Source organism: Suncus etruscus, chromosome 12 (assembly GCF_024139225.1).
Source record: "Suncus etruscus isolate mSunEtr1 chromosome 12, mSunEtr1.pri.cur, whole genome shotgun sequence".
NCBI lineage: Eukaryota > Metazoa > Chordata > Mammalia > Eulipotyphla > Soricidae > Suncus > Suncus etruscus.
In genome coordinates this window covers 97,194,543-97,210,455 of record NC_064859.1, presented here as the reverse complement: position 1 = coordinate 97,210,455, position 15,913 = coordinate 97,194,543, and the positions used below count along the sequence as shown (strand labels likewise).

At 42.0% G+C, this 15,913-nt stretch overlaps 1 non-coding gene across 1 annotated transcript; it reads left to right on the top strand.

The window, feature by feature from the left end:
- Positions 1–4,845: 4,845 nt before the first annotated feature.
- On the top strand, positions 4,846–4,949 carry LOC126025187 (U6 spliceosomal RNA). Its single transcript, XR_007501231.1, has one exon. It is a non-coding gene; the product is annotated as a U6 spliceosomal RNA (small nuclear RNA).
- Positions 4,950–15,913: the final 10,964 nt, after the last annotated feature.

Here is a 15,913-nt window from a genome sequence, read left to right as displayed (position 1 = left end):
TGTATACAATATAATCAGGTCAATTATGTAGTCTTAACAAACATTTTCTCTTTTTAAGTGTAAAATCATTACTTTATAATATTATTGCTACTATGTTAAAAGTTTTGCTTCTTTTATTTTTCCTTATATTTCTAGCCTCTAAATATACCTACCACCACTACCTTATCTACTTGCTTATAAAATGCATTTAAATATTATAACCATACATAATTTACCTTGCTTTATAACCAATCTGTACTGATTAATAATTGTAATTGCTTTTACTTAATTTTTGTATTTCATTGCAAATTAACTTTTATCCTCCCACAGAAACAAGAACACGTGCACCTCTAAGACAATCTTAGAGTTTTTAAATCTAATCTGCTCAAATCCCACTAATCAATTTAATCCTTTCCAGGAATTGAAACTACAAAATTATACCAGTCAATTGCATTTCCTTGCAATCAAAGTAACAAAAATCTTTCCTTCTTCTCATAACAACCTTTGTTTTATAGAACTTCTACAACATAAAGTCCTAAAGGGAAGCATATAGCTCCCCCGAAGCATAATTAAAAGCTATTTAATTTCCCTACAGGTCTCAAAAGTTTCTCTGGAACCCAGTCAAAGTAAAACAATTACCATGGCCCCACTAATTTTTTCACTTAAGTTTTCCAGTTCTTCAAAAAAAAATTCACAGAAACTACTGACGCTAAAACGCTGTCTGCCTGAGGAATTCGTCCCTCCACAGAAACTGACAAGCTCACAAACTCAGCACCCCCTCTGACTTCACCTGACAACTCCAGCTGCATTTTCAACCCCCAGTCCTGTGACTTCTGCAAAAAACGCCATCACTGCTAACCCCTGAAGGCTGCCTGAGAACAGATGACGTCACACCCGCAGCTGAATTTATGAACTCTTAAAAATTTAAAAACTGAACTTATAAACTCTTCAACAAAATACCATCTTTTATTCTTCTAAGTATATGTTTCCTGTTTAGCCTACCTTCTTGAAAGCAGCAACAAAACTTTTATTATCATTGTAATTTGTAACAAAAAAAATTTTTGTATGTGTTTATAATTTGCAAACCAGCAATTCCCCAACTATTTCCCAGCAAAAATTGTTTCATATATGCCATGTTATTACTATTGCTTAAATTGTCCTCTAATTTCCAAATTTTCTATGCTTCTTCTTTATTTCTAACTTTTCTTAATAATGTAGTATTACGTAATTTTCCTTCTCCTTACTATTCTCTCACTTATAGTATCTTACTTATTTGTTTTTTATTCCTCAGTGCCAGTGCACATTCTCAATTTTTATATTGTTATAGTAACCTGCCTATATTTTAATTTTCATAAAATAGTATATACTTTATACCCTATTTAGCTAAGTGTATCATACTCCTAATTCCACCTTTCAAAAAATACTTATAACTTTTGGCTCTTTTGGTACTGTCTCTATTTTTTCTAATTGAACTTATAACAAAAAATAGCATACGTAAGGCATTTTGCCTCGCATGCAAAACAGTAATTCGAACTCCTATTTGGTCCCTAGTGTGCAAAAGGCTATTCTGAGCTCACAGACATTAAAAGCCTAAAATTGCCACCAGGTGCCGAAAAAAAAAAAAAAAGGGTGAAATGCCACATCTTACTCAGGAAGGACACACACCAATAAGTGTAGTGTTCTCCTGAAAAGGAATTATTTGCCAAAAAGGCCCGCTTAGAGCAGTCAAAATCACTTGACCCTTTGCGTGGATGGTTTGGCAATAATTCTAATATGTGGCTGTAACTATCTCTCTCTTTATTTATAACCAATATTAGAAATCAGGCCTTAGTAATTTCTTCCTACAACTAGGACAGCAATCAATCCAGCCAAAAGTCTCCCACTTAACTGCTCCCTGTAATTTTTGCTACCTTGGTGCCTAAATCAGGTTTTTCCATAACTTAGCTCAAAACAAAGTAATTTTCAGTTTTCCCCCCCGAAACTCTGAAACATTCCTCACATTCCAACTTCCCTGATAATTATCTTTTCCTTCTGTTTTACCCAAAACAAAGTGAACCCCAAAAAAAGCTGCCTTTTCACCTTCAGTATCAGCTCTTTAAAATGCTAATTTAAGCCAAATTCCTTCATTCTTCTCCCAGTCTCTTTGATGTCTAGAATTTGCACCCGCTTTCCCCTGCCTCTACCATTTAAAAGCTGCCAGCTTAAAAAATAAATTTGTCTTCATTCTTTGAACGTAAGTCCCCATGCAATCTGCGTGGTTTCATTCATTTCTACAATATATTTCCGTCTTTCGCCATTCCGCGTGCCCACCTTTTCCCCGTGGAATTTTTCCCGAACTCCACGAAGGACCTGTTTGCAGGTGCTGAAGACTGCAAACAAAATTTGGCTCGCAGCAGTCCTCTCTCACCACTTCTATTCAACATAGCACTGGAAATACTTGCTATAGTGATTAGGCAAGAAAAAGATATCAAGGGAATCTAGATAGGAAAGGAAGAAGTCAAGTTCTCATTGTTTGCAGATGACATGATACTCTACCTAGATAACCCTAAAGTTTCTATGAAAAAGCTTCTAGAAACAATAGACTCATATAGCAAGTTGGCAGGCTACAAAATTAACACACAAAAATCAATAGTCTTTCTATACACCAATAGTAATAAGGAAGAAATGGACATTAAGGAAACAACCCCATTCACTATAGTGCCACACAAACTCAAATATCTTGGAGTCAACTTGACTAAAAATGTGAAGGACCTATACAAAGAAAAATATAAAACTCTGCTCCAAGAAATAAGAGAGGACACATGGAAATGGAAGCACATACCCTGCTCATGGATTGCCAGGATTAACATCATTAAAATGGCAATACACTCCAAAGCATTGTACAGATTTAATGCGATCCCTCTAAAGATACCCATGACATTCTTCAAAAAGTTGATCAGGCACTTTTGAAATTCATTTGGAACAGTAAACACCCTAGAATATGGGAGGAATTACTTTCCCCAACTTTAAACTATACTACAAAGCAATCGTCATCAAAGCAACATGGTATTGGAATAAAGACAGGCCCTCAGATCAGTGGAATAGGCTTGACTACTCAGAGAATGTTCCCCAGACATACAATCACCTAATTTTTGATAATGGAGCAAGAAATCCTAAATGGAGCAAAGAAAGCCTCTTCAACAAGTGGTGTTGGCACAACTGGCTAGCCACTTGCAAAAAATCGAACTTAGACCCCCAGGTAACATCATGTATGAAGATTAAATCCAAATGGATGAAAGACCTCGATATCACACCCGAAACAATAAGATATATAGAACAACACGTAGGTAAAACACTCCAGGTCATTGAGACTAAAGGCATATTCAAAGAGGAAACTGCATTCTCCAAGCCAGTGAAAGCAGAGATTAACACATGGGAATATATTAAACTCAGAAGCTTCTGCACCTCAAAAGAAACAGCGCCCATGATACAAGAGTCCCCCACTGAGTGGGAGAAACTATTCACCCAATACCCATCAGATCAGGGGCTAATCTCCAAAATATACAAGGCACTGATAGAAATTTACAAGAAAAAAAACATCTAATCCCATCAAAAAATGGGGAGAAGAAATGGACAGACACTTTGACAAAGAAGAAATACAAATGGCCAAAAGACACATGAAAAAATGCTCCACTTTAATCATCAGGGAGATGCAAATCAAAACAACTATGACCACCTCACACCACAGAGATTGGCACACATCACAAAGAATGAGAACAAGCAGTGTTGGTGGGGATGTGGAGAGAAAGGAACTCTTATCCACTGCTGATGGGAATGCCATCTGGTTCAACCTTTAAGGAAAGCAATGTGGAGATTCCTCCAAAAACTGGAAATCGAGCTCCCATAAGACCCAGCTATACCACTCCTAGTAATATACCCTAGGAACACAAAAATAGAATAGAAAAATCCCTTCCTTACACCTATATTCATTGCAGCACTATTTACCATAGCAAGACTCTGGAAACAGACAAGATACCCTTCAACAGATGAATGGCTAAAGAAACTCTGATACATATACACAATGGAATATTATGCAGCTGTCAGGAGAGATGAAGTCATGAAATTTTCCAATACATGGATGTACATGGAATCTATTATGCTGAGTGAAATAAGTCAGAGAGAGAGAGAGAGAGAGAGAGAAAGACGCAGAATGGTCTCACTCATCTATGGGTTTTAAGAAAAATGAAAGACATTCTTGCAATAGTAACTTTCAGACACAAAAGATAAAAGAACTGGAAATTACAGCTCACCTCATGAAGCTCACCAGAAACAGGGATGAGTTTACTTACAGAAATAACTACGTTTTGAACTATCCTAATAATGAGAATGTATGAGGGAAATAGAAAGTCTGTCTAGAGTACAGGCAGGGGTTGGGTGGGGAGGAGGAAGATTTGGGACATTGGTGATGGGAATGTTGCACTGGTGATGGGTGGTGTTCTTTACATGACTGAAACCCAAACCCAATCATGTATGTAATCAAGTTGTTTAAATAAAAAAAACACACATAACTCGAATTATCGAGCTCTACCTCTCAAATAGAGGGGAAAACAAGGGAGGGTACTAGGACCAAACAAATATATGATCACTAATAGTAAGCTAGACTAAGAGGGGACCACCTACTCTCGCGGCCCGGGGGGTGATGGTGGTGGATATGAGTTACAGGAAGGTAACAGGAATGCGGGTAGGACAAAATTTTTCATGGAAATTCCCCTGATCCAATGTTAATATGTACCTAAAATACTACTGTGAAAAATATGTAAGGCAATGTGATCAAATTAGAAAAATAATAAATAAATAAAATAAAATAAAATAAAAACCTGTAAATCAGTGCTTGCTTCGGCAGCACATATACTAAAATTGGAATGATACAGAGATCAGCATGGCTCCTGTGCAAGGATGACATGCAAATTTGTGAAGCATTCCATATTTTTGTAAAGAAGCACCCCAGGCTGCCTTCTGTCTCTACTGGGTTTTCACTAACTTATTTGGACATGAATATTAAAGAGAGAAAAAAACTGTAAATGAATATAATGACAACTAAGATGGAACATGGAAATAAACATGGTGCATATAAAAAAAAAAAGAATGTGGCCTTGTCTCCCCCAGCCTGTGTAAGGCAAGTATATAATGTGTGCTGATAAACTACTCATGTTTCTTGTAGCCACTATGGCCCAAGTTTCCTGGGTACTAAGGTCTAATAAACTTTTTATTATTAACTGTCTCTGGTTCTCTGAGTCTCTGTGGTTTGAGCCCAACACTTTAAAAGTTACAAAAGCAATACAGAGATAAAACATATAAGATATTGGAGATGATTTCCCCTGGCCTTTATGAGTAAGGATGATATTTTTTCTTTTCTTCTTTTTTCTTTTTAATTCTTTTTTTCTTCCTTCTTTCCTTCCTTCTTTTTTCTCCTTTTTTCTCCTCCTTTCCCCTTTCTTTTCCCCTTCCTTATTCCCCTTCCTTTTTCTTCTTCCTTTTCCTTCCTTCCTACCTTTCTTTTTGTTTTTGTTTTTCTTTCTCTTTCCTTCTTTTTTTGTTTTCTTCTTGTCTTCTTCCTTCTCCTTTTCTCTTCTATTCTTTTCTTCTTCTTCTTCTTCTTCTTCTTCTTCTTCTTCTTCTTCTTCTTCTTCTTCTTCTCTTTTCTTCTTCCTCAAATTGATTTTTAATATAATTGCTTTATTTAACAAACACAATTGTTCATAGTTGGGTATTAGTCATAGAATGCCTTTACCACGGCACATTTCCTGTCGCCTATGTTCCCCATTTTCCTACCACCCCCCTACCACCACCTTTCTCTGGGACAAGGACTTTGCTTCTCTCTCTCTCTCTCTCTCTCTCTCTCTTCTTTTGTGGTTTCTACTATTATTGATGAAAGGATGTCATGTATGTGACTTTCCTGCACATCCCGTAGAGAATGTTCTATTACCAGACACTTGCATGATATTTTGTAGTTGATTCTCTTTTTAATTTTTAAATTGTTAAAGTTTTAGGAACAAGGAAATGGTTTGGGCAACTTCCAACAGTGTTCAGACATGTTTTTCGATTTGTGTTCAAGAGTGATCCATGGCTGTGCTGGAAAATGGATGATAGTGCTGGTGTGAACCATGTGAAATACAACTTTCCTCCTGTTTTAGCACTCTAGCCCCATTTTGCTGGTTCTTTTTTATCTCCCCTTCGAATGCTTGTAGACACCCACCTTCCAGCTGCCTTCTTCCAATCCTCTACCTCTGCACCTCCCAATGCTCCTCAAGAGCCATCAATCTCCACCTCATAGCACTTTGAATCTTGGATGCAATCTGAAGACGCAGTTCAGTTCCCTGAAGAGACATTGGGAAGAGGACACTAAACTTCCATGACACCATGATTTAATTTGGTGATCACATAAAGGGGAAAAATGTTATGGGAGGAGAAGTCAGGGAGTGAGGATGAAACCTCCCTCACCAGTGTCCCCAGTTTCAATCTACCCACCCCAGGTTGCTCTTTGGTGGGATCTATGTTCTTTTTCCTCCCCTTTCTTCATTTTCTTTTTTAGGCAACTATGTTCCTAGAAGGACCTCCTATACTTTATTGAGTGATTATGCAGGTGGCTTTACCTCCTTTTTGAATCTTGTCCCGGTCATAAACAAAATATACAGAAACATAATATGCAGATAAGTCCTACAACAATAAAAAAAAGTGAAGGGTAGCAGAACTGGTCCTCTGAAAGCAGGTATGTCTAAACATGAGCTTTACCCATTAGAGCTGAAAGAAGGATGGGGAGAGGACAGAGGAGAGACCAGAACGTATCTCTGGCTTCAGCATGGGCACTAAAGATTTTTCAACTCTAATCTGTACTCCAACTCCTGAGGCTCCAGTAAAAGAATTTAGCAACAGGGAGATGCTGAGAGGTGAACAGGGGCATGGCCAAGCTGAGACTCCCAGAGATGCTATTTGGGAGCTGAGCTTGGGGGAGGATATGGCTGTTCCTCATCTTTAGCAGGACAAAAGAGTTTCTGTTTTTGCAGATTAGCTCCTACATTATCCATTAGCAACAGGTGATGTTGAGTTTCCTGAGCATAGCAGATTGCTCTAGCGGGGACCTTTCCAGCATGTAGGGTGTCTTAGATATCCGCATCTCTTCAGGAGCTAAACTCAGCATACTCTCATGGGGCTCATGCTAGACTTTGGTGAAGGTGGGGTGCTGTCTCACCCCAGGTGTGAGGATGATGCTGGGCTGAACTTTGTCCCAGGTCTGTGCTTCAGATGGGGCAGTCACCTATGCTGCTGAAAGTATTTGCCCTTCTGTGTCTCCTCGGAAGTCACCTCCTTCAAAGTCCCTGAGCAGTCACCACTCCAGACTAATGAAAGGGGCCATGGAACTCAGAGTGTTTAGACACCAGGAAATCCTCCCCCCCAGGCTGCAGTAACAACCCCCTATACAGTGATTCTGCCCTCAAGAACACTGCTTCCTCCTTCCTTTTCTTTTGGCCTACTAGTGGCCCCAAAGTGCTTTCTGCAGTGCCCCCTATCTCTCTGACTATGACCCTCTAAGCACTTTTTTTTTGGTTTTTATTTGGGGGGGGGTGGTTACACCTGGCAGCATTCAGGATGTACTCCTCGCTCTTTGCTCAGAAATCGCTTCTGGCAGTCTCGGGGGACCATATGGGATGCCTACATTCGAACCACTTAACTTCTGCATGCAAGGCAAATGCCTTATCTTGATGCCATCTTTTCAGTCCCACCTCTAAGCACTTCTGACTTCGATAAATCTGAATGCTGATGGTTTCGTGGTCTGTATATGTTGCTAGGCCAATCCTCCACATTCTGGATGATCCAGACGCCCTTGACCTCTGCCCCATTTCTTTCCTTCTTGTACTTCCTGTTCAGTGGAGCACTCCTGCTCCCATGTCTCCCCTTTGAGGACACCTGAAACACTGCTCTCTTGCAGAGAAACTTCCTCTCCCTCGGGAACTCTTCCAAGGCATTAGGGCACATCTAACTTCCCACTTCCCAAATGAGCTTGTCTTTGGAGAGTTTGTTTTTAGCCGCACTCCCAGCCTTAGGGGCTTCAAAATATTTTCCACAGAACTGCTGACAGGGCAGGGATCAAGGCCTGCTTGTGCTCGATTCAACTAAGGCTTGTTACTCAACTTTTAATTTTATATATACGTATACTTGGGTGAGGGCACACTCAGTGGTGTTTAGGGCTTCCTCCTGGCTCTGCATGCAGGGATTCCTCCTGGCTGGCTCAGGGGATCATATTGTTGCTTGGGATTAAACCCAGGCTGACCACCTGCAAGCCCAATGCCCTAGCTACCATACCATAAATCTGGTCCTATTTTATATTATTTTGAGGAGATACCACCCAGTGCTACTTAAGGATTACTCCTGGTTCTGTGCTCAGGGACTACTCCTAATGGTATTACAGGACCATAGATGTTGCCTGAAACCTAACCAAGGCTAACTCAGTGCCAGATAATCTTTCTGCATCCTAACTGTTCTTTTGGGTGACCAGTGTCTCTCATGCCTTTGATGGTGGGGCCTTACTGTGGGTATCTGCTGACATAGGGAGCTCCCTTCAGGAGCTATGGCTGACAAGACAGTAAAGGGTCGAGTTGCCATGATAATGTAGCCCACAAAATTGGACAACAGCATCACAGAATAGAATCAACTCCGAAAAAGCAGGGAGCTTTATTCAAACTTGCCAGGTTGTCCTGGGTAGACACATCAGGGTCCCAGGCATTGTTACTGTCCCTTGGCTTTCTGTAGGCACCAGGTTTAGAAATCCAGGCTCTATGTGGGAGCCAACATAGCTGAGATCAAGGACTGGTGGGGATTGTGCTGTACATGAGAATAGTTTCTGATCACAGGGCCTAGAGGCCAGGGCTCTAGCTTCCACCTGTCACACATCAAGGCTTCTTCCTCATCTTTGCAGACTCTTCATGATTCAACTGTTCTTCTTGGAGTGCACGTCTATGACACCGAATTATAGTGCACAGAACACAGAAGAGCAAGAATAATGCCAATGCAGCCAAGAACCAGATGGACCAGTGAACATGACCATTTTGTGGTGTGAAAATATATGGATACAACTGTCAAGGAGGAGAGAAGGAGAAAGAGAGAGGAGAGAGACACAGAGAGAGGTGTTAATAGAACCGAGATAAGTGATCATCTGGCCACCTAACATATTACTGACCCAGAGATGGGGCAATGTCCAGGACATGTACACAGCTCCTGCCCAGTCTAAAAAGTTTAAGCCTGCACTCAAGCTTGGTTCCTATCCCAGGAGCGCCCAGAGAGCAGGATGGGGGTTATAGGTTACAGACTCCCCAAACAAAATGGCCCTGCAGAGAAGGCATATGATTCACTGAGGTTTCTAGCTTACCTTCCTTCCCCTCCTTTCTACAAACATTGGGGAGCCCCGCTGGAGGAAGCCCCATGCTAGATGATAAGAGGCCCTTACTGGACTCTCACTGCTCAGAAACTGCCACATCACACAGAGGACACTGGGTCAGAACCAAGGAGGAGAGGGGGTCAGGCAAGTGAGGCCAAGCATGTGCGTCTGTGCTGAAAGTAGTCATCTGTGGAGGGTCGCACTGCACTTGGAGGGCTGAGAACATGCCCAGAGGAGGAGACCAGATCCAGCAGAAGAGCTTCAGGAGCAGGAAAGAGGAGAAAGGTCAGCAAGACAGGGACCATCAAGCAATACTATGAGGGGCAGATCCAGTCACACAAGCACAGGGTCTGTCCTCTGACAGAGAAATGTGGCCTCCTTTGGGACAGACCAACAGGCTCCAGAGACTATGCAAGGTTTTCCAGAAGCCTCAGCAAGACTGGAGCATTTCCTACGTAGCCTGTGCCAGGTGATCTGGCAGCTACTGTGGAATTGATGAAGACAAAGAGGAAAGGGGGAACACTGAGGGGCTTGCCATTTGTCAGATAATGGCTGGAAGGCCTGGAATAGGTGGCGGGCAGGTGAAGGGGCCCAGACACTTCTGGGAACAGACTTTATGTCCTTTGCCTCTCCTCCCAGGTAGTTGGGGCTTTCCTGGGACAGCTCCTCTCTAGGGTGAGAAAAGAAGCTGCCTGGGATCTCTCGGGGAGCTGGTGCCTGGTACTGTCCAGTGCTAGCCAATGCCTCCAGAGGGCCTCTGCCACCTCCCTGGGCTTGGTGCTTCCTCCCTCCCTCTGTCCCTAACGTCTACATGACCAGCCCTGAGGAGCTGAGAAGTACCAGGGACAATGAGGTTGGAAAGGGTGGCAGTGACTGAAAGGGTCCCTTCAGGATCTTAAGATGACCCACCCGTCCAAGACACCAGGCATCTGATCACCAGCAAGGCACAACTTTTACTCACTGTAGAGGGGCACAGGAGCTTCTGCTTGTCGCTCTTGAAGTTATGGTAAGTGGACTTCTTGCCCACAGGTTGTAGCTAGAGAGAGAAAAACATCTGCTTGGCTCCCTCCCAAGGTCTGGAATATTCTCAGACCTAAATGTCACATCACTTCACCATCTGATTTTAGTATGATTGAGCTAACTTAGTACATAAATTAATTCCCTTGGTTTTGCAATTTACATATGTACACACATACATACACACATATGTGCGTATATATGCAAGTTAAGTTTATTCCTATCTCAGTTGAAATTTGCACAGAAAATATTTTCACTGTAGGAGGAATGTTGGGGCATTTCCTATTAGGGATATGAATAGTACTTCCTTGTCAGATGTTAAGGGCCTACTCCTGAGTCTGTGCTCATACCTGGTAGAGGTAGGTATTCAGGGGTAGGGAGACGTTAAGAGGTGCAAGTGACTAAATTCTAGCTCAGCTTCTTGCAAAACAAGTGCCCTGCTCACTATACATTCTCTCCATCCCCATGCAACTTCAGTTCTTGATATCATTCTTCCATGAATTTGGGTACTTCTCTGTTAAGGACATACACAGGGGAATAGTTAGGTTTGCTAATTTCAGCTGGAGTTAGGTCGCTTAGTTTTTCAAAATGCTCATTGTCATCAATTGCTTTTTAAAATTTCAGATGATTCTAGTATTCATACAAAGTTGAGGACAGCTATAAGCCCGAAGACCAGCAGGCATCTGCTGAGAGCATGGTGTCTACAGAGAATGGAGCAGGGAAATTGGAGAAATAAACACCAGGAAATACAGGTCTGTGCCTTTTACTATCCAGTGGTCGGCAAGCTGCAGCCGCCTGCGGCTCTTTACACTCCCGACTCCTGGAGTGGCCACCCAGCACACAGAAGAGCCACATTAAAAAGTGTAAAGAACCACATGTGGCTCACTAGCCATGGCTTTCCCACCTCTCTACGATACTATTTTGGGTTTGATCTTTGCAAAAATCTCCAGAGGGGGTTTAGCTGCTAGTGGAGGTAGGTTCCTTTCCCCTAAAATGTACAATCCGTGCTGGAAGTTCTAGAATCTCTGCAAATTTTGTCACCAGAGTGGTCCCCTGTAGTGTACCTGAGACCCACCCATTTTACACCAACAGTCCCCAACCACAGCAGCAGTAGTCCTCCCCTTTAGTTAAGGTTAGCTGTGTGTCATTGAAGCTTCAGGGTTGAAGGATTTCAGTCACCCAACAATTTAGTCATCGTTAGATGTCAAGTCACGTTTATGAGTGGCTCCTCTGACAATGGCACTCACCATATTATTCCAGAGGGCAATTGCGAGTTCACTCTGAGTTCGAGCTGAAAAATGGAAACAATCCTGGATGAAGAAGGAAGGGTCCAGAGCACCATTCTATGAACAAAGGGAAAGCGATAATCTTCCTGAGAGTAGGATCTCATTCCCACCCTTGCAAGCACCCTGGGAATTTCTCTTTTTATCTTTTAAGCTCTATGGCTGACTCTACTGTCGGTAAAAAAAATTCCCTGATTTGGTTTTTAAAAACACAATGGAATATTAAGTCTCTTAAATAACCCCCACTGCAATCAAGCCTTCTTCAGTATTCTGGCCTTCTCTTTAGCAGACCAAGGGCCATATTTTAGGAATGTTTTCAAATCTACATAGCAAAGAGCAATAGCAAACCTCCATGACTTGGCCAATGTTCATATCCTCTTTTACCTTCCTGGTGAAGTAGGTGGATAAATGGTGGGAGGGACATGGGGCAGGGGTTATTTTCATAGAAAATATTATAATCATGGTGATATTTCAAGAAATTGTTTTGTCACTAGTCTTAAAGTTCCCAAGAACCATGAAGGCTGGAGAGACTTTGTGGACATGGAAACTGAGACCTTACTACTTGACTTGTTATTGTTCAACCTTTTGGAAGGCTATAAGCCTGAAGTAAAGGGACTCTCTAGTAGGGAAAAATAGGATGTGATATGGACATAAGGGTAGATTACCAAAAGTTCAGATATATTCTTCTGGACAATAGTCTAACAACAGACTCTTATCTGGGTAATATTCTTACTTGGTAATTCTTACCAGGGGGAATTACCTAGAGAATATTACCTGAGGAATAATTGGGGATAAAAGCCTATAAATCCATATTTGTAAATTCAGTTTCCACATTCTGGGGTTGTCATCATCTTAATGTGAGATGTGAAATGTTTTCTTTTATATTGTGGGGTATCCTCTGATATCTCACTTCTAACATTATTTGAACACATTATTTGCTATTTCTTTCCTCACAATAGCTAAATAAAAAGCTTTTAAACCCACTACTGTCTTTCTCCTAAAATTCTTCTCTGTGAGGGAAAGAGAGATTTGTATATAACCTAAGTAGAGTTAGGACTGATTTCTATTTTCTCAGTTCCTCACATTTGCCTGAATTCCACAGTTCCCTGAAAATTTAAGTTGCTGAGATTAATTCTCACACTTTTTAGATAAATTTGGACTCAGGCACAAATCAGATAGTTTCTGACTGGAACATATTAGATGCATTTTACTTTTGCCATGCAGGTCCTCTTGATCTACCAAGAGACATTTCTAAACAATAGAGGTATGTAGAGAGAAGTATGGTAGAATCTGCTCCCTAAGTTATTTCTCTTCTTCCTACTTCATATAAGTTATGTACAATACCACACTGCCAAAGCTCCAAAGATACCCAGAACAGGCGAGAAAAGAGGAGGAGAGTAAAAGCACAAAACTTGGGAGACTCTTCAGAGCAACATGATTACCAAAAGCTCCCACCCAAATATTATAAAGACAAAATGTGACCTCTTTAAGGGTCTACATAAGTCTACTTAGAACCCACAACATACTGCGTTTCGTGGGAAAGTTGATTTTCGGAAAAAAGGCTGTGCGACCACCACAAAGTCATCCCTGGATTTCTTTGAATATGTAGTGGCATGTGTATTGATTGCCTTCTGGAGTAGAAATAGAGAGAGAGACAGAGAGAGAGAAAGAGAAAGTCAGCCCTGGTCGTAGTCAAAACTATGATAGCTTCTTTTCTTGCTTCCTGGGGTGGAATATAACAAGTCAACCCCTTCTATCTCTTTACATTTGCAGGGTGATTGAGTTGCACCCAGTGATGCTCAGGATTTACTCCTAGCTCAGTGTTCAAGGATCATTCCTGGTAGGATTCTGGGCCCATAAGAGATGCTAGGTATTGACGTTGGTTTGGCCATTTGCAAGGCAAGGGTTCTACTCACTGTAATACAGATTTATCCATGGTACTATCTCTTTAGGACCCCAAATCAAGCCCTTATACATGAAAGAGACTTCAGGGGGTATTCCCATATGCAGGTAGGCAGAGAGCCATCCATTTGTTTCCTGAAGTTTCTGAAAGCCAAGTCTCCATCCTCATTGAATAAAGAGATTATTTAGAATATGGCCCTCTAGATTATTTGAAGGATAGTTCAGCACCAGCTCCCTGGGTCCGCATGACTTGCGGGTCCATACCCATAGGCACTAATTTTATTGTGCCATGGCAGGGACTGAAAGGGGGATAAAAAGAACATGCTCATCCTCAAGAAACTAACACCTCATTTCTACGGGGAGAGTGGAAGCAGGTCTGAAAACTTAAGAACCACCTCTGCCTTCAAGTCTATGCACTGCAGATGAAAGAAAACAGAGGGAGTTTTCAGGGGGAATGTTGAGTCGAGGTGGGGGGCTACCTCATGAGTCCCAAGTCCCTAGGCCCTGTGTATCAACCAGACTGTTTTCCGAGATCAGGAAGAAGCTGTATGACATGGGACCAGGTAATAACGGATAACTGAGTTTGAGCTAAGAAGGGCAGGATTGAACCCAGGCTCTCTAGTAGAAAGGGTCTCCTAGAAGTCAACTCTGACTTTCCCTCTTGGTGGAATTTTATTCACCTCCCATGACCTGACAGATGGAAAATTTCCCAGAATTTCCTCTGAGATGTCTCCCTTCCTTCTTTCTGGGTGCTATTGAATTACCTGAGTAAATACTTTAAGAGCTGACATTAACCTTTAGGAAGCAAACTAGCTGTCTGCTAATTCCAGCTGCACCTAAGTTAAAGAATCCTATTGGGTGGGAAGTAAAGTGTTTTCTCCCACACCGTCATCCTGATTTACCTGGAGTCTTGAGTTCATCATCATGAGTGCATTCCTGTTTTTATCGTCAGTGCCTCTGAAGCATGGACACTTGCTAGAAGAGAAGGAGAATGCAGAGAAAATCCTGGGGGATGTAGCATCTTCACCCCAACCAAGGGAACACACTACACACACAGGAACCTCTACAACCAATTGTCTTGAGGTCCTGAAGTCAGCTCCAGAAACAGTCAGAACCATGGGGTCCAGCAGGGACTTGTTTATGGTGAAAGGTCTGGGACCTGATGTCAGGATTGGGATGAATGGGAAGGGAGAAACTGAGGGGGAAGGAAGGATCTGATGACCTTTTTGAGACCATCTTAACATCCTTATATTTGCCCCCAGGGCTCCAGATTCTTTGAAATCTGGGGAATACTCAGCTTGAGGTCCCTTACAAGTCATGGGCAAGCTCTAGATTTTGGACAAGCAATTCACAGCTTCTAGCCACAGGCCTAATGAGAGAATGGAGATGATATTTTGTTAAGAATAGGAATCAGCTGGAGGCCTTTCTATCAATTCTCACTAGAACACAAGGAAACAGTTCCCAGGACTCCGGGAGATCATGTCTTAGAAATTGGCATTTTCCTGCCAGAGTCATCCTGAACTCAAGAGGTTCCAGATCCCAAAGACTTTTGCATTCTGTCCATCAAGAAATTCATTCTGAGCTAGTTTTACCAGGACAGTGCTTCCCCCAGGGAGAACAGGCCAGGGCTGTTAATACAGCAGCATTTGGTCTTGGCCCCTTGGATATCTTGATAGCCATAGCATGTGCTTCAACTAAGACTCCTTACTAGCTGCAGGACGTTTGGAATCCTGGATTGTTTAGAGCACTTTTATCAGAGACATTTGCCCTCTCACTTGTCTGATAGCAAACTGGTTCCAGATAAATTAAGTAACTTGGAAAAAAAGAATCTCTGTAGTTGGGGTTTTCACTCCCTCTGCCCATGGTGGTCTCCTCTGTTGAGATGAGTTTCTTCTGGTCCAGGAGAGTTGTCTACTTACATATTTTTTCGAGCACATTCACCTCCTTGGTTCTCATAGAGAGAGGTCACCCACATGGGCTCCACCAAGTTAACGAAAGTCCTTGGGAGCTGTGGGAAGAGGGGAGTCTCCTAAGTCCCTATCAGTTGTGGGATGGAGAACTGGTGACAACCAGCAGAAGCCACAGTTCAATGCCCACTGCCCCATACTGTATTATGTGGGTGTTGTGGAGACATATCTCAGAGTCCTGTGACTTCCTTCGCTGCCCACCCAGCCAGTTGGATCCATAAGCAAGTCCTTTAACACCCAGGAATAAAGACTGACCCAGTTATCATTAACCCTGCCAATTTTAAATGGGTGATCATTACAGAGAAAGACTCCCTGTTGTACCCACAGGTGACTGTTCAAAGTGGAATTTGAGC